Raw genomic sequence first — 24,340 nt, forward strand, 5'->3', positions numbered from 1 at the left:
TTCCTTAGGCAACCCAGTAAGACGTGTGGGGTATAAATAGTAAAATTATCATTATGGAATGGGATGTCCCTATTTTCAACCAGCGTCTTAAAAAGCAGAGACATCACCTTGCCAACAAAGGTCCGTATTTTTAAAGCTATGGTTTTCCCAGTAGTAATGTATGGAAGTGAGAGCTGGCCCATAAAGAAGGCTGGTCGCCAAAGAATTGATGCTTTTGAATTATGGTGCTGGAGGAGACTCTTGAGAGTCCCATGGACTGCAAGAAGATCAAACCTATCCATTCTTAAGGAAATCAGCCCTGAGTGCTTACTGGAAGGACAGATCGCGAAGCTGAGCCTCCAATACTTTGGCCACCTCATGAGAAGAGAAGACTCCCTGGAAAAGACCCTGATGCTGGGAAAGACTGAGGGCACAAGGAGAAGGGGACGAGAGAGGACGAGATGGTTGGATAGTGTTCTCGAAGCTACCACCATGAGTTTGACCAAACTGCGGGAGATAGTGGAAGACAGGAGTGCCTGGCATGCTCTGGTCCATGGGGTCACGAAGAGTCGGACACGACTAAATGACTAAACAACAACAAATTTTCAACCAAGAAATGTTGGAGGGTATGTTCTCATCATATGCCAAATATCACTCTCAAAACTGGAAAGACACAGCTACATCTGCTTTGGGTTCTCCCTATGTCCTTATTCATGGATGATATGGCTATCAGTGGCACCTAGCCACAATGGCTATGTTCAGCCTCCAGTGCTGGAGACCTCTCTTGCTGGAGAGGACAAGTGGGGAGAGTGTTGCTGTAACCAGGTCCTGCTCGTGGGCTCCCCATATGTTGTTTGGATTTTGGGGGAAAGCAAAACATATGAGATATGAGTAGAATTCCTGGATGACAAAGATCCAGGTTTGGATCCTAGCAGACATTTAAAATAAAAAAGTAAAGGAAAGTGTGGAAATATAAGCCATTAGACCTTGAAATATCCCCTTCTAATGCATGTCAAATAGAGCTATTTGTTGAGGGGCTATTATAGCTTGGTTGCTACAACTCTGAATTCAACAACGAATCATGCTGCAATTCTCACTAGCCTATAATCCTTTTTTGCGGGGAGGGGAGTCTGACCTACAAACTTCTGAAATTTTCTTTTATCTGTCTTTTCTTACAGTATCTTCTTTTTAGGGGACTGGGGTCAGATATCTTAGCACACCAGATCTTTAAAGGAACCAATAGTTTCTGAATGAACCATCTTGCAATATCTCAAATATCCTCCCTCTCATCAGTACCAGTCTTCGTCCTTGAAACCATTATTGTTGAAAATGGATTTCCCCACTTCTGGATGCCTGAACTTCTTGCTGTTATTGCACAGACCATAGCCTAGTCTGTCATTAAAAGTGTGATTTAACACAGCATGAAAAAATATCCAATGTGGAGTTTATTGAGAGTTGCCAGGAGGTAAAAAAACCCAAGCACAACCAAACACCACCTGCTCTCTCTTATTAATATTAGGATCTCTCAATGATAACCAGAGGTGTGACAAATCGCAAGGTGTTAGTACACCCACACAACCTCTCAGCAGTTTACTTTTTAGCCTAGTATCAAAGTGCAGGTTCACACATACATATGTCTCATGGCTTGATTTCTGTACCTTTCTAGTTGGCAACTGAATGTGTGAAGTACCTGTACTGAAAAATATTGTGTCCGACATGCGTACAGGTTTTTTCATCGGCTTTGTATCTGCGATGGACATTCACACATGTCAGTGATCACCACTTGATGTTGCCTTCATCAAAAAATGTGTAGCCCCTAATACTTAGGATTATTTACACCATTTCATGCTCTATTGTTTTTAAATTAAGAAGATGGAAAGGAAGAACAAACACAAACAGGGTCAGATGCTGAAACCACCTCAATTTAACTATACCACTATCTGTCAGATGATGTAGAAATATGACCATCATTAACCAAACTTCAGGTTGAGTTAGCTGGTAGATTGGCTAATGCCACTACGACTACCTGAGCACAGTGTTTATGCAACAGGTCAGATACTGCTATTGTTACTTGGGTTTCCTGAGAAGGTGATCCTTCAGGTAACCTAAACTTTTAAATGCTAAGCCTTCATAATGCAAAGATGAACCTAAAGGGGCTGTGTGAACTTGGTGATCCATTACGTCTCTGAAATACACCAGAGTTATGGATCTATAATCATGATTTGAAAAGCTCCCCATTTCTGTCTGAGATGAACACCTCAGTGTAAAACACTTTGACTTGTAAGTTAGACTCATACATTTCAGTAGAACCTATATCCCAGAAATCAGGCTTAGGATTCCAGTGTTAACCTGAAGAGTTTTAACATTTTCCAGAAAAATCTATTTCCTTGTTGATTGGAAACGCATGTGCCAAGGGCAGACTGTAAGATCTCTATGACAAGTAAATTTCCATCTGACGGGCTTTAATAATTTTTTCCCTCATTTTAAGAGGACAAAATGTGACAGTAAAGAGATGACAACTCCACACTGAAGGAATGTGTAATAGAAGAAAGAAAATATTTAAAGCCATTTGGTAAATTGCAAGGTTCATTTTTTGAATCTGTGGCTGTTGCAGAAAATAGACTGTGAAGTGATGCTTAGTCAACTATGCCCAATTTCCCAAGCATTTGCACTCATGAATCATTGTTTTATATTGTAAAATAAAATATAAATATGTCAGAAAAGGAAATGTGAATTGGAACATGGTAATTTAAGCCACCGCATTGTCAGCTCTGTAGGCTTTATTTGTGATCATTATTTTATGATCACGCAACACAAATTTTCATTTCTGTCAGCTCTGTATTATATCTAAAACTCTCTCTCTTTTTTTGGGGGGGGGACTGCTACTGTTAAATAAAATTGCAGTTGATAAACACATGGTGGTATAAAACATGAAGAGATTACATAATGCACTGAGCTGTGTGACTTTATTTTCAACTACGTTTCAGGAAATGTTAGTCCTGTTTGTCTAAACGGAGCCAACACTGTCTTACTTTATTTAAAGAATACTTTCTTAAGCTTGAGGGCGGAATCCTTAAAAAAAAATGGGGGCATGAAAGGACATAAATTAGTAAAGATATTCTGTGCTATGACTATAGAGAGCCCTTCCTTCGACGAAACAAACACCCTGGCACTTAACCCTGCAAACACAGACTTACATATACAGTGGTACCTCGGTTTTCGAACAGCTTAATTCCTGAAGAATTTGAACCCAAATGCTGCAAACTGGTGATTGAAGTAGGTGTTCTGGTTTTCGAACTTTGCCTCAGAAGCCGAATGTGCTCCTGAGCTTCCGTTTTTACTGTTGTGCAGCAAATTTGAGTCCCCTGCATAGTAATTAAGGCTTTCTTCCGTTTTACCCTTGCACAGCAAATTTAACTCCCACCCCCATCGTAATTAAGGCTTTTTTCATCCTGTTTGTACGTTTGAGCAGCTAACTGAAGGCCCCCCCCCCCCATTGTAATTAAAGCCTTCCATTTCTGATTGCAGTGTTCTGAGGTGATATTTGGTGCTTTTGTTTTTGCTATTTTTTTGCGTTTTTTGGCTTTTTCATTTTTGTGACTGTGTCTTGTTTTTCGTTTTATGATTGATTGATTGTGTGACTGTGGAAATGGATAAAAGCCCCCATCCAAACAATGACTATCTTCAGCGCAGGTAAGAAAAAAATAATAATTTTAATTTTTATCATCTACAATAATGTCTTATTTATTTTATAGTACAGAACATTGATTATTGCTTTCATTTTATGGATCAATGGTCTCGTTAGATAGTAAAATTCATATTAAATTGCTGTTTCAGGGGTTGTTTTTAAAAGTCTGGAATTGATTAATCCATTTTGCATTACTTTCTATGAAAAAGTACGCCTTGGATTTGGAACGCTTTGGGTTTGGAACAGACTTCCGGAACGGATTAAGTTTGAGAACCAAGGTACCTCTGATATGAACACATTTGGGGATGTGCAGTTATTCCTATTTGCAGAGGAAGAGGATATAGCTGAAAGACCAAGGGAAAGCAGATATGCACGGAGGCTAAATTGTAAGTGAGACCGCAGAATGATTTTCCTGATTGCATGATATGGAAGTTAAGCCCAGGTGTCTTACAATTTTCATGCTTTGGAGCACACGAAGAAGCATTTAACTCTTCTTTTAAATGGTGGGTTTTCCAATCCTAGAATCTTAATGTATTTAATGGGCGAAACCATCCGAGTGTATCCCTGTGCAGACATTCATTTTCAATAATAATGATGATGATGATAATAATAATAATAATAATAATAATAATAATAATAATAATAATAATAATTTTATTTACTGTACGCTTTTTTATTTACAGTACACTGTACGCTTATCTGTGGGACTTTTCCTCCAAGCAGCTGATATGCCCAAATTCTCGGCACACTCCACTGAGCTTCATGGGCTCTGCTTTCATGTTTCTTTCAGGGAGTGGTACTGTTTGGAAGACAAGGTATCTCAGCAACTCCCCATAACAATCCCATGCCCTCCAACTTTGCCAGACACTTGATGCTGAGAGTGTGAACCCCTTGAAAATGGAGATACCATCTCTAGTTTCCGAAAGAGAGCCTGGATCTTCCCAAGGAGCAGCACGGTACAAAAAGCCAGCAGTTGATCCATCTTATTGCCGGTCCTATGCAGCGGTGGCAAATGCATCATTCTGCATATTACAGGAGATATATGAAGGACTAGGAGAACATCTGGTAGCAGGTCATCCCGTTTGAATCCCCCCAGTGCTGCATGGGGAGATGGATGATTGTCAATCCAATCAGGCGAATGACCGTCACATTAACTTGTTCTCGAAATGTCTGTCAGGCTACTGATTAAACCCTACTCGCCGTGGCTGAAAGCCAAGACTAATTATTAAAGCAGGTAATGTCTTTGACCCTTGCTCCTGAAACATATGTTTTCCAGCTTGCTATTCGGGGAAAATTCACCGGAGACAAACTGTGCACTGAGCTGAGATCGAGGAAGTACTTGTGTGCTGTTCTCTCCCCCCCCCCTTTTTTTATTCCTCTCCTTCTCCGTATAATATTAAAAATATTTTTTCACTACTTATGTTGATTACACCAGATGTGTATGTGTGTTTTTGCTTATATGTTAAATACTATTTTCTCCCATTTATTTGTTCATATTTCAGTAAATATATCAATTAAAAACATGTGGGTAAACGTTCCTACACTACTTGACAAGTTTTTGCAGTAACCATAGTTTCATGTACAATGTGGTAAATTTCCATCTGTCCATGATAAATGGTCTTCTGCATCCCTCCCCACCAAGTGTGAAGTATTTGTAGGAACTAACAAAACTCTGATTGCATTCTGTTACCACATTAAACTGCTTTCCTTTAGCTGTTTCTTCAGTTCTTTCCTCATGGGGAGCTGTAAAATATGGCTAATCTTAGTTACAATCTTATGTTTTCAATCAAATTGGTGGGTGCGGTGGGGTCTGAGCAATTTTAATAATTGCCGTAGGTTTCTTGTGATTTTTGCATTCTTTATTAGGCCATATTCTGGAAGCTTTGAATTTATGAAGTAGTTGGGAGGTGGGGAAATCACTTGAATAACCTCCATGCACAGTGTTTTATTTAATATAATTAGTTTGTCATTGAAGATTTATAAGGCATTGTATTATGTGGAAAAGTTTTTTTGTTGCCATAAGAGCCAGACTAGCTTGAAATGAAATATGCCAACAAAGAATTTCTTTCTTAAAACACTGTGAAATCTAGTTAAGGCATTTTTATTGCATAGGAACAATGAACGCTATTAAGTTGTGATTTATAGTTTTAACATAATTGCCCACTAAAATGAGTGGAATGCATTACTCAGTGTAAGTAATGGGAAGGTGTAGGGAGAAGAATGAGCAAAACCGATATCTCAAACAGTTTCCCAGGAGATCCTCTCAACTTGATTATTTTTTTAAAGACATTTTTTCTGACTAGTACATGGTTATGCCAAACTAATCTGTCACCTTAACAATCTTGTCTGTGTGCCTAGAGGATTAGTGTGAATAAGCCAGGAGTGATATACAACGTATAAAACTGAGAAATCACACAGCAAAACAAACAAACTTAAAAGGTTTTTTAAAATCAGAATGTCACTGCCTGTATCACAGCAGGTATTTTAGATTTACTTGTGAAGTCTGGACACAGATGCTTGCCAAGAAGTTAAAAAAATAATCATTCCAGTCTTTAAATTTTATTTCGGAAAGAACATCATATTAAGGCTTATATTTGAAATGTTATTTCTTGTGTTGACATTTTCCACCCCACATCACTCCTGGAGACAGAACGATGCGTAACCTTGACCAGTAGAAAATAAATGCCTTGATGCTGCAAGAGGGACCCACAAATGGAAGCAGGTTTTCACAAGAACAAGAGATGTGGCTGCAGAAATGCAGGTGTGCATCTTGGGCAAGGTACCTTGGATAAAAGGTAAAGGGACCCCTGACCATTAGGTCCAGTTGTGGCCGACTCTGGGGTTGCAGCGCTCATCTCGCTTTATTGGCCAAGGGAGCCGGCGTACAGCTTCCGAGTCATGTGGCCAGCATGACTAAGCCGCTTCTGGCGAACCAGAGCAGCGCATGGAAACGCCGTTTACCTTCCCACCGGTGCGGTACCTATTTATCTACTTGCACTTTGACGTGCTTCCGAACTGCTAGGTTGGCAGGAGCAGGGACTGAGCAATGGGAGCTCACCCCGTCACAGGGATTCGAACCACCGACCTTCTGATCAGCAAGTCCTAGGCTCTGTGGTTTAACCCACAGCGCCACCTGCGTCCCTTCTACCTTGGATAGTCACCTCTAAATTAGAAAAGGTAGGGCAGAGAAGCCGGAAATTCCTTCATGTTGTCTCTGAACTTCATAGATGTTCTTTGCAAAGTTAGTATGGTGTTGTTTTTGAGACAGTGGAATCTTTATTGGACTTGGGACCCAAGAGCATGCCTTACTTTACCACCCTCTGGAACTAGCTCATTTCTTGTTTAAAGGTAAGAAAGGTAAAGGGCCCCTGGATAGTTTAGCCCAGTCAAATGTGACTATGGGGTTATAATAATAATAATAATTTATTATTTATACCCCGCCCATCTGGCTGGGTTTCCCCAGCCACTCTGGGCGGCTGCCAACTGAATATTAAAAACAGTACAGCATCAAACATTAAAAACTTCCCTAAAGAGGGCTGCCTTCAGTTGTCTTTTAAAAGTAAAATAGTTGTTTATTGCTTTGACATCTGCTGGGAGGGCGTTCCACAGGGCAGGCACCACTACCGAGAAGGCCCTCTGCCTGGTTCCCTGTAACCTTACTTCTCGCAATGAGTGAACCGCCAGAAGGCCCTCGGAGCTAGATCTCAGTGTCTAGGCTAAACGATGGGGGTGGAGACGCTCCTTCAGGTATACAGGACCGAGGCCGTTTAGGGCTTTAAAGGTCAGCACCAACACTTTGAATTGTGCTCGGAAATGTACTGGGAGCCAATGCAGATCTCTCAGAACCGGTGTTATGTGGTCCCGGCGGCCACTCCCAGTCACCAGTCTAGCTGCTGCATTCTGGATTAATTGCAGTTTCTGGGTCACCTTCAAAGGTAGCCCCACGTAGAGCGCGTTGCAGAAGTCCAAGCGGGAGATAACCAGAGCATGCACCACTCTGGCAAGACAGTCTGCGGGCAGGTAGGGTCTTAGCCTGCGTACCAGGTGGAGCTGGTAGACAGCTGCCCTGGACACAGAATTAACCTGTGCCTCCATGGACAGCTGTGAGTCCAAAATGACTCCCAGGCTGCGCACCTGCTCCTTCAGGGGCACTGTTACCCCATTCAGGACCAGGGAATCCCACCCGCCCGCCCCCTGTCCCCCAAAAACAGTACTTCTGTCTTGTCAGGATTCAACCTCAATCTGTTAGCTGCCATCCATCCTCCAACAGCCTCCAGGCACTCACACAGGACCTTCACCACCTTCACTGGTTCTGATTTAAAGGAGAGGTAGAGCTGGGTGTCATCTGCATACTGATGAACACCCAGCCCAACCCCCCTGATGATCTCTCCCAGCGGCTTCATATAGATGTTAAAAAGCATGGGGGAGAGGAGGGAACCCTGAGGCACCCCACAAGTGAGAGCCCAGGGGTCTGAACACTCATCCCCCACCACCACTTTCTGGACACAGCCCAGGAGAAAGGAGCAGAACCACCGTATAACAGTGCCCCCAGCTCCCAGCCCCTCTAGACGGTTCAGAAGGATGTTATGGTCGATGGTGTCAAAGGCCGCTGAGAGATCCAGCAGAACTAGGAAACAGCTCTCACCTTTGTCCCTAGCCCGCCGGAGATCATCAACCAGCGCGACCATGGCAGTTTCAGTCCCATGGTGAGGCCTGAATCCCGATTGGAAGGGATCCAAATGGTCCGCATCCTCCAGGCGTGCTTGGAGTTGTTTGGCCACCACTCGCTCAATCACCTTGCCAAAGAATAGTAAATTTGAGACTGGGCGATAGTTGGCCAAATTGGCTGGGTCTAAAGATGTTTTTTTAAGAAGCGGTTTAATGACCGCCTCTTTCAGTGGGTCTGGGAAGGCTCCCTCACAGAGGGAAGCATTCACCACCCCACAGAGCCCATCGCCCAGCCCTTCCCGGCTCGCTTTTATCAGCCAGGATGGGCAAGGATCAAGGAGACAGGTGGTCGGTTTCACTTGTCCAAGCAGCCTGTCCACATCCTCGGAGGTAACAGATTGGAATTGATCCCATGTAACAGGACTAGACACTAGCACTCTCCCACCCTGGCCCTGCTCCCACGGTGGAGTCTACCTCCTTCTGAATCTGAGCGACTTTATCTGCAAAAAACTTTGCAAAAGCATTGCAGAAGATCTTGGGGGTCCCTACCAGGCCCCGGTGGTGCAGGTGGTTCCGATAGATTGCGAACCACCTGAAAAAGTCTCCTGCTGCTGTTTTCTGCAGATGCAATGGAGGTGGTGAAGAAGGCCCTCTTTGCCATCGCCATTGCCACTTGGTAGGCCCGACGTTGAGCTCCAGCCCGTGTCCGGTCTGATTCAGAATGAGTTTTCCGCCACCGGCACTCTAGCCATCTCAACGATTGTTTCATCACCCTCAGCTCCAGGGAAAACGACAGGGCTGTCCGGGCTCCATGCAATCGGAGAGGGCGCTTCGGAGCCAGACAGTCAATAGCCCTGCTTAACTCCGCATTCCAGCGGGCCACCAGGGAATCAGCTGAAAGGCCATCAACTTGGGGTAAAACATCCCCTACCACTCTCTGGAAGCCAATTGGATCCATTAAGTGGCGGGGGCGGACCATCCGAATTGGTCCCACCTCCCTGCAGAGGGGAAGGGTCGCGGAAAAGTCCAGTTGCACCAGGAAGTGATCTGACCATGGCACTTCTTTTGTTTCGCTTTTAGTTAATGTCAGATCACCAACATCCGTAGAGGTAAACACCAAGTCATATCCGCGGCTATGAGTTGGGCCAAACTTATTCAGGGACAGCCCCATGGAGGCCATGCTTTCCACGAAGTCCCGAGCGGCCCCTTGTAAGGTTGTGTCGGCACTCATTGTTGTGGCGCTCATCTTGCTTTCAGGCCGAGGGACACGGACGTTCGTCTACAGACAGCTTTCTGGGTCATGTGGCCAGCATGACTAAACAGCTTCTGGCACAACAGAACACCATGACAGAAGCCAAAGCGTACGGAAATGCCATTTACCTTCCCTCCACAGTGGTCCCGATTTATCTACTTGCACTGGTATGTCTTTGAACTGCTAGGTTGGCAGGAGCTGGGACAGAGCAATGGGAGCTCACCCCTTTGCTGGGATTCAAACCGCCAACCTTCCAATCACCAAGCCCAAGAGGCTCAGTGGTTTAGACCACGGTGCCACCCACTCCCTTTCTTGTTTATGAGTTGCTGTACATTGTTAAAGTTAGATATTCCAAGCCCATTGTTAACAATGGACATCTCCTTTTCTGTACCATAGCTCAGTGATACAAAAGATCCCAAACTCAATCCCTTGCATCTCAAATTAAAAGCTACAAATAGCATATGATAGACCCACCTCTCTGTCCTTGATCTAAGTGCCCAGGTGGCCCGCTGCATTTATAAGCATAGCTTTCAACTTTTCCCTTTTTTAAAGGGAAAGTCCCTTATTCCGAATAGGATTCCTCACAAGAAAAGGGAAAAGTTGACAGCTATGTTTGTAAGATACTTGTAAATGGTGGAAGATAAGCTATTTAGCACATATATATCCAATGTCTCAAGAGTATATGCTTGTGAGGGAGAAATAAGGGCATCATGCAAGCCTTCTTGGGGAGAGTGTGTCATCTAGAGGAGGAAAAACTTAAACACGTTGCAACAGAGTTCTCAAAAATAGACCAGAGACAATTGTACTTCATCCAGCAGAGCTTTACTGCTACTGAAGACAAATGAGCATAATGGTCACAAATCCAATACATTCAAGATTGGCACAGTCCATAAGAAATCCAGGTACAGCAGACTTAACCTTAATCTTAACAATGACTTATAATAAGACTAAAGCTTAACACTATAGGATACAGAGCACCACACGAGAACAAAGAGCTAGAAAGAGAAAGTGAATGAAACCCAGGCTCCTCCTCGCCTGACTATTATTGTCAGCATGACCTTGACAGAAAAGATAACAGAACCAGTTTTAACCAGCTGTACTCAGCTTCCTGGAAGGAATAACCCAAACATCAGAAAACCTCTGCCTGTTTCTTTCACATAAGAAGAAACCTTCCAGAACCCTCTTGTACTAATCAGAATAGGAAAGATCTCTACACATCAGATCAATACTTTCTGTACTAAGAGATACAAATTGACAGAGCATCCCGCAAGTGGGGAGACACAGCAGAAAAGGCTCATTCTTGTGTTGCCACCCGCCAGACCCGGTGTGGAGGAGGCACAAAAAGGAAGGCCTCAGTTGATGAATACAGGGTGTGGGTTGTTTCATATGGAGAAAGGAGGTCCTTGAGGTACTGCTGTCCGGAGCCATTTAAGGCTTTCCAGGTCAAAACCAGCACCTTGAATTGGGCCCGGAAACTAATTGGTGGCCAGTGCAGTCTCAACAGGTTTGGCATTATATGTTCAAACCATCTTACCCCAGTGAGCAACCTGGCCTCTGAATTCCACACCAGCTGAAGTTTCCAAACCATCTTCAGAGGCAGCCCCACATGTAATGTGTTGCAATAATCTAACCTAGAGGTTGCGCGTGTAGGTCCCCAGGTCACCCCTCAAATAACTTCACACATAACACGTAATTTTAGTTTTGGTTTTTTGGGCACTATTTTGGCCACAACTTTATTAAAATACAAAATCAGTGAGTGGTTGTTTAGACATTGGTTATGACTATCTGTCCCCCCGCCTGGGACAGAACTGACATCCCGAGGTCCGATCGGTAGCCAGTAGAAGGGAAAGTCAAAATTGGGGGTCATTTGAGCTAAGTGTCGGACCCACGCCGCTCACCCCAGCAGCTCCCCGAAAGCTTGCCGGCCCGGTCCTATGACAAGGATTCCCATGACAGGGATTGGGCAGCCCTGGTCCCATGACAGGGATTGGACGAAATCATGGCAAGCCCCAGGATTCCTTTAGTGCACCAATATTTAAAGACTATGGTCCCACCCACCCAATTTGAAACATACAATTTGCCCCAGCAACCTGGTTATCCAATCACAATGCCAAGCAACAACTATTAACCTGCCTGGCAACAAGAGGCCTGGCCCGGTGGCCCACACCACAACACATGCTCTCATTTATTGGAGAACACGCTTTACCACAACACAGGTGAAAGATTTAGGCTACCCTGTTCAAATAGAAGTACAGCTGGGCCACCCACTGAAGCTGATGGGAGACACTCCACACCACTGCTTCAAACTCACTCCTTTGCAGAGGGTGTGTAACTGCACCAAGAGCAAGCCACCCCCCATTCAATTTCCCCACCTGCAGTCTGCAATGCTACACAACCTGGCCACAGGTAAGTCATATAGGGCTTTATCTGTATGTTTTAGCTCCGTATCACTGATCAAGATAGTTCTTTTTCATTTACCCTCGAGATTATAGCATAGAGCTGGAAAAAGAAAAGAAAGATAATAATCATGCTTCAAAAATATGCTTCCAATCAAAAGGAGGGAGGGGAATGCATTAGGTTATTTTAACAATAGAAGGTGTGAATTATACTAGTGGGTGGGATACTTTAATAGCTGCAGGTGGTGAAATGAAATTTGAGCATCGAAAAGCTCCATTTCATTATCCCCAATTTTTTTTCCCTCCGTTCTCCCATCCTGGCTAATTATATCCAGAGGAATCATATTGCTCTTTCATGTTGCTTCTGAGACATTCCTTTTATTGCTGCTTATCTCTGGATGTTTACAAGTTCAGGCTGCAAGCAAATCGTAATCTGGCCACGCCAGTTTTGTGGATATGCAGGGACCAACCGAAAGAAACGATCCGGCACCATTAAATGAATTATTTAAACCGTTCGGCTGGTTCGGCATAAATATTTACACGAACCACCGTGGCAGGCAAATTGTCATAGGGCTAAGTCCCACGGAGGTATTACGGCTGACGACCGACGAGGAGGCACTGGATGTGACTAAAGAACAAAAGGAACAATAATTGGATTAAGCATGTGCCGAAATAGCAAGATGAAGTGATTTCCTGAGAATGTTGAACCGGGGCTTTATTTGAAGCCTGAATTAATCTGGAGAATGGAAGTCAGCAATGCTAATAATTGCCTTTTGAGGATGCAGTTGTGTATTCAGGCGACTTAAATAGTCAAACAAAATCATGCTCATTATTAGATATATTTTCCCCCTGAAATTATTATTACAGAAATTGACAAGTGGAACTGGAGCAGGAGTTGGTAATGGAAGATAATAGATGATAATGATTTGTAATTTGTTTGGGGAAAGTGATTTGTAATTGTGAGACACTAGGTATTTAAGTTCCCTTTTCATGTAATTTCCAGTAGTTTAATGATATGCTTGCAGAGTAATGTTGCTTTTCCTGGAGAGCTGAAATGGCCAGCTGGCTACCCCTGGGCCAGATGCAGCCCACACAACACATTTCATCTTGTCCTTGGTGGGTTTATCTCCTAAATTTTAATCCAGGTGTAGGGCGGAGGGCAGAAATTCCATTGTTTGCCTTTCGATGGGAACAAATTAGTGGTTGAAAGTAGTGGGAGAGTACATCCATTTCACATTTTAATGCTAAATTGTGCAGTCTACAGCAACCTTCTCCAAGTAGGTGCCCTCCATATGTTTTGGACTACAACTCCCATCAACCTTTGCTTCTTCTGTTATAGAACCAATCTCATACTCACAAGGGGTCCAGGTTGGCAGGCTGTGTGGCAAAATAGTCCCCTGGAACCCTGCTCACTATCTGAGGAGAGAGGACTCTCCGAAGAATAGCAAGGTGAAAAACAACATATTAGTCTTCATGTACATAATGACTATCTGTACCCGAGAAATGCCCCAAGCATCTGTTCTCTATTTTTTGTCTCTGGCTTAGCCCACCAATGACATATTGCCCCAGGGAATTTGCTGAGAATGAGGCTGAAAATGGTCCCCATTCATGCCAAGGACTATTATCTATACACCCTGAATATAAGTTTCCAAATTGCTTTTTGGGGTTTGTGAGCTACACCTCAGTAGTGGAAGAGATCTTGTTTGTTGCCTTCCCCCAACCATACCAGGGTGGTGTAGACCATATGGGATATCGTCCCTCCAACCATTTTATCATCACAACTTCCCTGTTTGGTAGGTTAAGGGGGAAGATGGATTGGTCTAAGGCCACTCAATAAACATCATGGCTGGAGAGGAATTTGAACTCAGCTTTGCCTTGGTCTAAACCAGGGGTCTCCAAGCTTTCCTTGCCTCGGGCCAGTGTCTCAAGCGATGATCGTGTGGTGGGCTGGAGGGCAGTAAAGCGCGCGCCTGTACACACACACACACGCTATTCCCGGTGCTCCTCTGACCTGGAAGTGGGTCCCCGTGCCGTGCCACACCACGCCACGCCAGTAGGAGCGGGCGGCAGTGAGCAGCGGTGGGGGTCACCATGGGCCGGATAAATGAGTCCCTCAGGCCTTATCTGGCCCCCGGGCCATAAGTTGGTGGCCCCTGGTCTAACCTTTAGGCACTATCCACTGAAACCCCTCCTGAAAGACTGCAAGTTGTCACTTCATTATGCCTAAAGTGACATTTGAGACAAAATAAGATGATTCTGTTCCATGAAATGTCTGGCAGTTTTTAGGCGAGAGCGCACACACAGTATGCAAGAAATGTTCCACTCGGAAAAAACACACACATGGGAAATGAATAGTTCGGCTGCTTGCCATCGCTATAGCTACTTTTTCAAATGGTAGCCACGGGAATGTAAGACATCGTTGCACAAATCTAATATTTATTTCAGGAAGACTAAGAGGTAAGCCATCTTATCAGAGCTGGTACTTCTAACTCACAAGCTTTTAACACTACATGCTTTAAGTGTCCTTCAGTAATGGAGTCGCATGTGAAGACAAGACCTTCTTACAGCTGCCATTTTTGGAGCTATTTTTAGTCAAAGCAATACTAGGCTCTACTGTGGAATTTGTCTCGATAATGTATCCTTTGTCGCCAAGTTTGGAGGAGGGGGAATATAGGGAAAACTTAGTTGATTTATAGTTTTATTATAAAACTTTATTATATGTTACTCTTGCTTTACCCTTCCCTCTGTTTCCATGCTATCAAAATTTAGATTATTAACTCTTTGGAGAGAGGCTTTCAAATGTTAACGTTTCAGAGACTTTGTGTTTGAGCACTAAAAAAGATTTTTGACAGGCTTCTGCAAGCATATCACTTGCTGGACTGGAACTATACTTGTAAGTCTGCAGAACATTTTAATACACAGCGGAAAGCACATCTGAGCATGGATGCCTGTCCTCTACCCATAACCCACTGATTTTTAATAGGATGTACATTTGAGTACTGATTCAAACATGTGCTCCTATCCCCATTCTTTCACAACCAGTTAATGCATTTTTAAAAAGCATGACTATAGTTGAACCACTGTGTATTTGACTGTACCTTGAGTTTTCTGAACTCTGAGTGATTATTGAGCCATGAGTATTATATACAAAACCAAAAGTTGGTCAAACAAACAAACAAAAAAGGAAAAGTTTTGTAGGCCACATCAAAATATTGTTCAGTTCTCTCAAGATTCTTGGTAATTCTTGAGTTGTGCATGTACACATTATAATTTGCACGAGCACCAGAACATCTTCTTGATGTGGTTTAGGTTCAGAAAACACTCTTTCTTTCACTACATACAACATCTTGGGCAAAGCAGACACACAAAACTGAAGCCCGGAATGGACAGTCACCCAATTCACATTATCTCCCACTCTATTTTTAATGGGAAAGAATTGCACAAAATGACCAACTGTGTGGTTGGTTGGGCATCAGACTGGAACATACTTTTCACAGTCAAAGGGGATGAAGTGTGCTCATTTATCTACCCTTCAAAGAGAAGCAGCTGCACTAGGGTGTCAGGGTCGGGCTAGTCAAGGAGGAATGTTGGGAGGCTCCAACCGGGGAACCCCCCAGGGAAGCATCAGAAGGGGAAGGCTCCAATCCAGGAGAGTAGTGATGGGATGCAGGAAACAGGTCAGAGGAAGAAGGGAGTGCAGTCAGGTTGGAGACTGAGCAAGCAACAGGGTTAAGTGAAACTGAGGCTGCTGAGAAAGAGAAAGACAGGGCCCCCCAGCCACATGCCAGCAGGGGCATCTTACCCACAGAGGCTAGTGGCGCAGGGCAGCGGCGTAGCGTGGGTTGTCAGCACCCGGGGCAAGGCAAGTAATTTGTGCCCCCTAACCCATGGATTTGCGCCCCCTAACCTGTGGATTTGCGCCCCCTAACCCTAACCCCCAAATGTTGCGCCCGGTGTGGCCGCCCCCCCTGCACCCCCCACGCTACGCCACTGGCGCAGGGTGCCAGGGCGCCAAGTTCTGGAGGTCGCCAGGGAAGAGGCGACGGCTGGACGCGGCATCTCCTGGCCTCAGCTCGCCACTCTCGCCTGCCTCTGCCATGCTGCGCTGAAGCCTAGAGCCTCCGTCTGCCATGGCTACCGTGGCACGAAGCGGCCAGCTGAGCCGGGAGGCGCCGCGTCCAGCCTCCGCCTCTTCCCTGCTGGAGGAGCTGCCCTCCAGCTGCTGCCCACCTCCTCCAGCCCCTCTGGCAGCGCCTTTCTCCCTAAAAAAACTCTGGGAAATGGGGAGGGGGGCACGCCGGAGGGAGCTTTGCACCATGGAGCTGGATATGCTTAAGACGACCCTGCCTGCCAGTTCCATTGTTTCCTTCTCTGTCCCCAAGATCAAGGGGGAAATTACATGTAGCAGAACAAAAGACACAGAGATCCCCTCCTCGAAGGACTGTTGTGAAGGCAGCCATCTGAGGAGGAGCCTTTAAGAAAAATGGGAGGTTGAGATGTTCAGCCCTGGCAACTGCCTCACCAGGGTTAGTCCTCTCCATAGAGCTCTCTGTTGGGGTTTTCTACTCAACTTCTACTGCTCATCTCTGAGTTTCTGTGATGAACTGCATCATAGGGCAACATTTGAACTGGGACATAATCTTGCCATTTCCCCCCAGTGAGTATAGCAGTGGTGGCCAGCCGGGGGCAAGGGGGGGGTGCTTTTACCAGATTCAGCACCACAGTATATATTCAGAAATCAACTTTACTTTCTCCTGCATCTCATCCTAACCACTGGAGCTTCTGCCTTCATGCGCACATACACCATTTTCTCCCTTTCTTTTGTGCCTGCACATACTAGGCTGTAATTCCAGTGGGAATTTTCAACATAGGTGAACATTTCAATATCCAAAAAGTTCTTAATTAATGCCTATCACAGGGACACTTTTATACTGGGCGGTGGGTGAAGCATATTAAATATGTCTTTGTAGTGCCTAGGAGGTGATATTTTACTTAAAAGCTGCATTACACTTGTCTTAGCAGATGCCGTAGTAAAGGATTTACCTGTGGGAGCAGGGAAAATGGATCCCCACTTGCATTAAAACACTAAAACTTCACACTAAGCAGCATGCTCTGCTTTTCAGCTTGTCTTTTGCCTGTTCACTGTCCTGTAAATATAACTGGAAGAATCCTACAGAAAAGTAGGTGATGCATGCCACACCAGATAACTTTTTAACCTGCCTGAGCAATATTTTGGGGATTATGATTATATTTGCTAAGCTATTTGACAGGCAGAGTGATGCATAGATACACCGATAAGCAAGTCATAAACCTCACCTGGGGTCCAGCATTAGAGCTCTCAAACAGAACAAATGTTGCTTGGCATGCCCTTGATTCCCTTCACCCCCAAATTCTACCTGTTTCCTCAGAAATGAAAGTGATTTATGCCCTTCTGAAAGGACATTATGACATAATTGTGCAAACAGGGATTGGTTGAAAAGGGCTGAAGGGACAAAAGGGAATGAGCAGTAAGGACAGGTTAAGACTAGCCAAGTCCAAGAGGCTGATTCCCCAAAACTCTGGTCATTTCTTAAATATTCCTGTCTGTTCAAGTATGTTCTGGCTCTTACATTGAAAGAGCTAGAGAAGTTACTGAAACCACACTTTCCCTATGAGCAACTATTGTTGGGAGTTGAACCATGAGATCTGGATTTCAAATCTGTAGCAGGATGGATGAGGGGGGATGATGCTTGGCCTTCCATCAGTCCACACATTAGGGATGGGCAACTCTAATTTTGGTCATTATCACTTTCACATGTGTTCGCCGCTAAGTCCATCTCATATTTTCTTTTTTTTTCTCACAGAAAATTTATTTATATATTTATTTATAACATTTATATCCCACCTTTCCTCCAAGAATTTTTTAAAAAATGCTTTTTATTGAGTTTTCAAAAAACACAAACAAAATAAATACTCAAATATTCCACAATCATATGTCATCCCATCTCATTTTCAAAATTACCTGCATTTCTTTTTTTTTTAAAAAAAAAACACCTACATGAAATTTTGAATTTAAAGAATATTTAAATATGCATTTTTAAGCACATGTTCCTCCCAAAGAATGTTTTTAAAATATATTTTGTTATTGTTTGAGTTGAGGGCTGTGTAAAAAAAAAACCCCAATAAAAAATACACAAAGCAGAAAAACTGGAGGATAACGTAAGTTCCAGTGTGCACATTAGTGCAAAGCAGGTCAATTTACGATGGAATTTGCAACAACTGCATTCCTCAGGCATCCCTATCCCGTGTTGTTGTATACTTTGGAACACTAGGAAGCAAGTTTTTAATATGAAGAAGACAACTAGGGTTTCTTTAAAAAGAAGAAGAGGAGAGAAAGCCAGTGTTAATTCAGTTGGAAAACATAATTGAAAGTCAATCAAACAAAGATAGGAAGGGATGGAGTTGAATAAATGAGCTATCCACAGGTAAGCAATTGCAACCTTTCAGGCCTGCTCCACAGACCTGTGGTAGATTGGAGCTTCAGACCTCAGTCATTCTCTGGTTGTGGAGCTGCTGCTGGATGAACAGTGTGTGAATGGAGAAGGCCTCTCTTCTCTCGGTCAGGGTCTTCTCCAAAAAAAAATAAAAAAAAATCTTCAGAAAATCTGTGTGCTATTTTCTAGTGTCTTTCCACTCTCAGATCTTCCAGTTCCATCTCTCAGAATCTCCTGCATCAGCAATTTGGGACCAAAAAAGATCATGCTACAACGTACAGACTTATATTACATTAATGCAGCCAGCCTCTTCGACTGCACCTGACCGAACTTAGTATATCCCTTCCTTTGTTTATCTGAGTTGGAAGATTAAATGGTCCATTATCTTGGCATACAGAGAGAATGACCAAATACAGATTAGAAATCCCTATCCCCTAATTCAGCCTTCCCCTGTTTGGCCCTCTCCAGATGTTTTGGACTTCAACTCCCATCATTCTTGGTCACTGAGGTTTTTCAACTTCTTTTTAATTAACGTGATTTATCTACTGTTTTACATAAAATAAGATTAAATAGCCATAAGAAAAGAGCAATAACATCAACTGACTTTAGAAACAGGTAGACACAAATTATCAAAATACAGATAACATCAACCGTTTTTAATATATATATATATAATAAAATTGCATTACTGAGTTGGCTTGCCTAACCAGAAATTATTTCAGCAGGTGTTGAAAGCAGTAAAACAAAGCTGCTTGCCTAATGTTAATGGTCCATGGTGGCCGCGACTGATGGGAGTTGGAGAGCAAAACATCTGGAGGACACCATATTGGGGGAAGTTTCTTAATAATTTCTTTTCTGGAGCCATGGAAGACAAAAGACTTGCCTTCCTGACTTAGAGTCAGGTCCACGAAGTCCAATGCTCTGTTTCTGACTGCAGAAATTACCCCCCCCCCCCAGATTAAGCCTGGTCCTTATGTTAACTTTTCCTCCTGCATCCTTAATCCAATTCTATTACATCACTGATAAAACCATAGTCCAATTTCTTCCTGATTCCTAATTCTTCTGGTCAGTTTTTCCATTTCTACATAGTCCATCAGTTTAATCTGCCATTCTTCTCTGATGGGGACTGCACCTTCTTTCCATCTCTGGGCTAATAGTGTCCGGGCAGCAGTAGTCACATACAGTGGTACCTCGGGTTACAGACGCTTCAGGTTACAGACTCCGCTAACCCAGAAATAGTACCTCGGGTTAAGAACTTTGCTTCAGGATGAGAACAAAAATCACGGGGGGTGGCTCAGCGGCAGTGGGAGGCCCCATTAGCTAAAGTGATATCTCAAGTTAAGAACAGTTTCAGGTTAAGAACCGACCTCCGGAACGAATTAAGTACTTAGCCCAAGGTACCACTGTAGTAAAACTTAATATATCCTCCAAATAAAACTATTCAACACTTGTTATGGAGATCCATCTTGACAGCGCTGAGATGCAGTCTGTTAACTGTTTCTGGCTTTACCAAGACTTAAGGCAGATCCTCTTTGTGACATCACACATGACATCAGAATGGCATATTTGGATTCAGCCTAGACTATCTCCATGCCAACAGCAATGGCCGGTAAACTTCTGCAGCCAAGTAACCATCAGCCTGACTACCCAGTTGCGTCTATCTAGACTATTGGATGTTTATTTTTTGCTCTCACTATCAAAGCCTGAAGAAGAGCTGTGTATAATCTGAAAACCTGCTTCCACTGTTAAAGAAAACTAATTGTCAGGGACTGGGTAGAGGAGGAGCAGATGTGGTGGAGACCGCCTCCCCATCCTGACCCTTCCAGGGAGGAGGAGGAGGAAGACAGCATAGATTAACAAAAGGGGTTTGAGGGAGGTCACAGCTCAGAGGTAGATTAGGGGGAAAATTGGGAAGTCATGGGAGAGGAGCAGCAGGCAGAGATAGTACCTCGGGTTAAGAACTTTGCTTCAGGATGAGAACAGAAATCACGTGGTGGCGCAGCAGCAGCGGGAGGCCCCATTAGCTAAAGTGGTATCTCAGGTTAAGAACAGACCTCCAGAACGAATTAAGTTCTTAACCCGAGGTACCACTGTACATGAAAAATCTCTTCAAGCCACTTGGAATTTTGGCACCTACAATTCCTAAAAGAAAAGCTTCTTTTTGTTTTGTTTTTAAAAATAAAAGGTTATTTTAAACATTTTCCCTCAGTTCATTGTATATCATCTCCCAAAATTCTTTTACTACTTTACAAGTCCTCCACATATGATAGAAGGTGCCCTCTCCCCCCTTACATTTCCAGCATGCGTTTGATCTTCCTTTATACAATTTAGCTAATTTGCTAGGGGTTAAATACCAATGACACACCATTTTCATATAATTTTCTTTCAAAGTGTAGCATGCTGTAAACTTTAAGTCCCAATTCCATAATCTCTCCCATGCTGCCAAATACATGTTTGACAACTGAGCCAAAAGAGCAACATGAGGCTTTGATAAGGATTGTTGTTGTTGTTTTTTTTTTAATGCTTTCAGATATTTTTTGAGCTGCCCAGAGTGGCTGGGGAAACCCAGCCTGATGGGAGGGGTATACCCGTATTTTTCGCTCTATAAGACACACCAGACCATAAGACGCACCTAATTTTTGGAGGAGGAAAACAAGAAAAAATATATTCTGAATCTCAGAAGCCAGAACAACAAGAGGGATCGCTGTGCAGTGAAAGCAGTGATCCCTCTTGCTGTTCTGGCTTCTGGAATAGCTGTGCAGCCTGTATTAGCTCCATAAGACGCACACACATTTCCCCTTACTCTTTAGGAGGGGGAAAATGAGTCTTACAGAGCAAAAAGTACGGTAGATAATAAAATTGTTGTTGTTGTTGTTTGGAAGGGACATGGCTCTGTCTAGGGGGTGCCTTCTTAACTCAAAAAATATCCAAAGAAACTACAGTTTGACTTGTGACGCTGACTTCATAAAGGAGTGGTGTACAGAGCTCATATCCTCTGACTACAGTGGAACAACGATCCTTAGCCAGGTCAGTGTGTGAATGTGCCCATTCCGTGCACACAAATATATTCTGGAGTCATTACTTGGATACAACATTGACTGCCTGAATCAAGCTCAGGAGAGGTGAATATCCTCTTCAGAAACATGTCTGTTGCAGCAATTAGTCTAACAAATATTTCTACAGATTTATCCATATGAATGCATACCCCATTATCATTATGTTGAATCAAGAGTCTTATTGCAGACAGACTGGGGAAACAGAAATGAAATTAAAATGTCAAAGCACAGTGGGAAACTGGAGGTACTTGAAAATTATGCAATTGAAAGGGAAATTGTTGCTTTTCTGTGTTTAGCCTGCCTTTTATTTGATGGCAAATGTTCATATTGTAATTAAAAGAAAAGAAAGGTTTAATGATAGACAACAGGAACAAAAGTCTAGATAGAGTGGCAGGTTTTTTGTTTGCCAGAAATGGAGATGTGTGGTGCAGTTTTTCCCCTCAAATGTCTTATATATTTGGATTTTTTTTATTCCTACAGAACAGTCATGTTGAAGGGTGGCAGACCCAGTTTGGAGAGAATGAGGTAGCATTATATTAAGGGAGAAGAGCACAGGATTCAGGACAAAAGGGCTGTGGTTCAATTAACAGCTGGACTATATATTTGTGGTTGCCATAGGGGTTAGCACATTCCTTTTGAGATTTTTCCACCTCATCCTGTAGGTTTTCACAGTATCCAGGGCATAAATTGGGGTCATAGTGTCCTTTCCAGTGTGGTGTAGTGGTTCCAGAGAGCCTGTGTGATGTAGTGGTTGAGAGCGGTAGTCTTGTAATCTGGGGAACCGGGTTCGCGTCTCCGCTCCTCCACATGCAGCTGCTGGGTGACCTTGGGCCAGTCACACTTCCTTGAAGTCTCTCGGCCCCACTCACCTCACAGAGTGTTTGTTGTGGGGGAGGAAGGGAAAGGAGAATGTTAGCCGCTTTGAGACTCCTTAAAGGGAGTGAAAGGCAGGATATCAAATCCAAACTCCTCCTCCTCCTCCTCCTCCTCTTCTTCTTCTTCTTCTTCTTCTTCTTCTTCTTCTTCTTTCCTACACCCATCAACTGTCCAAGGCATTTAAAGCAAAATCATACCACTTGAAACAGTCAGAGCTTCCGCTAAAGAATCCTGGAAACTGTAGTTTGTTAAGAGTGCTGAATGTTGCTAGGGGTCTCCAAATCCCCACACAGAGCTACAATTCCCAGAGTTCCATGTGGGATAGATTGCTAAACCTTGAAGGTTCTCCCCATATCACTTAACTGTGTTTTTTTTTTTTTTTTTAAGAAATATTATTGAGCCCAATGGGCAAAGTTAGAATTTTCAGCTTGAAGGACAATAGCCATGCAATCACCACATGACTATAACAAACAATACCAGATATACATGACCTGATTCCCCATTCACATGCTAATTCTGTATGTGTAACTTCACTTTACCTTCTAGAAGGTGAAAAGATCCCCAAACATTATTCATTTCCCTTCTTTCTACCTGTCTGCACTGAGTGATTTCACCATACTGGGCTAAACCAAGCCAATGTGGTGTAGTGGTTAAGAGCGGTAGACTCGTAATCTGGTGAACCGGGTTCGCTTCCCCGCTCCTCCACATGCAGCTGCTGGGTGACCTTGGGCTAGTCACACTTCTCTGAAGTCTCTCAGCCCCACTCACCTCACATAGTGCTTGTTGTGGGGGAGGAAGGGAAAGGAGAATGTTAGCCGCTTTGAGACTCCTTCAGGTAGTGATAAAGCGGGATATCAAATCCAAACTCTTCTCTTCTTCCTTGGAGGCTACAGCAGCAAATTCTAGTGTTCATATGTGCTGCGAGGAAGCACTTCCTTTTGTGAGCCTGAATCTATTGATAACCAGGTCCATTGGGTGACATGGTAGCTATAACACGCAGACTGGCCCTAAGGAGGGTTAGGGTTTAAATTTTGCTTCTACCTCAGGGAGTCAGATTGTTCGATTCTAGCCTGCAAAGAAAGGATCTGAAATCATATCACTGCATGCAGGATCAGTCAGCAGCAGCAAATCATATGGCATTATAGCGGTAGGCAGTCCAGTGATTGAAAAACTACACACTGGTAAAAATAGAATACAGACTGAAGATTCGAAGGGGTGTGAATTCATACATACATTTCATCTGAAGCTGTGTTTCAGGCTGAATTGGTACAAAGTTTACATTAATCCAAAACTATCTCATGGCATGTTTTCAATAGCTATGTGGTCAAAAAGTGATTCAAGTCTTCTTGGACTAATTTACAAAGACGTAAACAACTTAGTTTCAAGGTACTTCAGGGACCATCTGAACCCTTTTATCCCAGCTTGATCATTGGTATCATCCACAGGAGCATCGGACATTCTCTGAGTTGGTGAGACTCATCTGACAAAGAAAATAAATAGAGCATTTAGTGACATTGGCTCAGTATTGTGGAACAATCTGACAACAGAGATTCAGGAGGTGTCTTCTGTTCCAACATTTTAAATGCCTGCTATTTTTTCCCCCGTTTCACTAGGCCTATGCAGACAATTTAGAATCTATCTTCTTACAACTGTTCACTAATGCCTGTTTTAAACTTTTCATAACATTTTATGTACTGTCCTTTGGTATTTTTAATGAATCCTGGAACAAACACAGAGAGCTCAGAGGTGCCAGAGCTCACCATGAATATCTCCCTTTTTCTCTTAGAATGGCGATGGCACCCACCTGAGAGGCGCTGGAGCTAAGCTCCGGTGAGCTCCTGCTGAAAAAAAAAGATGTGTGTTGTGTGTGTGTGTCAATATGGTTAAATGGAATCCAAATGCCTCAGCAGCTTTGGATAAGCACTTTCAGGAGTACAAAAAGATCATCTGAT

At 43.5% G+C, this 24,340-nt stretch overlaps 1 long non-coding RNA gene across 1 annotated transcript in view; it reads right to left on the minus strand.

The window, feature by feature from the left end:
- Positions 1-19,934, minus strand: part of LOC310681669 — a 63,731-nt gene extending 43,797 nt beyond the window's left edge. Inside the window, exon 1 of the long non-coding RNA XR_014513483.1 lies at positions 19,905-19,934. This is a non-coding gene — a long non-coding RNA (uncharacterized lncRNA). The remainder of the gene's footprint in view (positions 1-19,904) is intronic.
- Positions 19,935-24,340: the final 4,406 nt, after the last annotated feature.

The sequence above is a fragment of the Podarcis tiliguerta genome (assembly GCF_965153285.1).
Source record: "Podarcis tiliguerta genome assembly, chromosome: 7".
Classification (NCBI taxonomy): domain Eukaryota; kingdom Metazoa; phylum Chordata; class Lepidosauria; order Squamata; family Lacertidae; genus Podarcis; species Podarcis tiliguerta.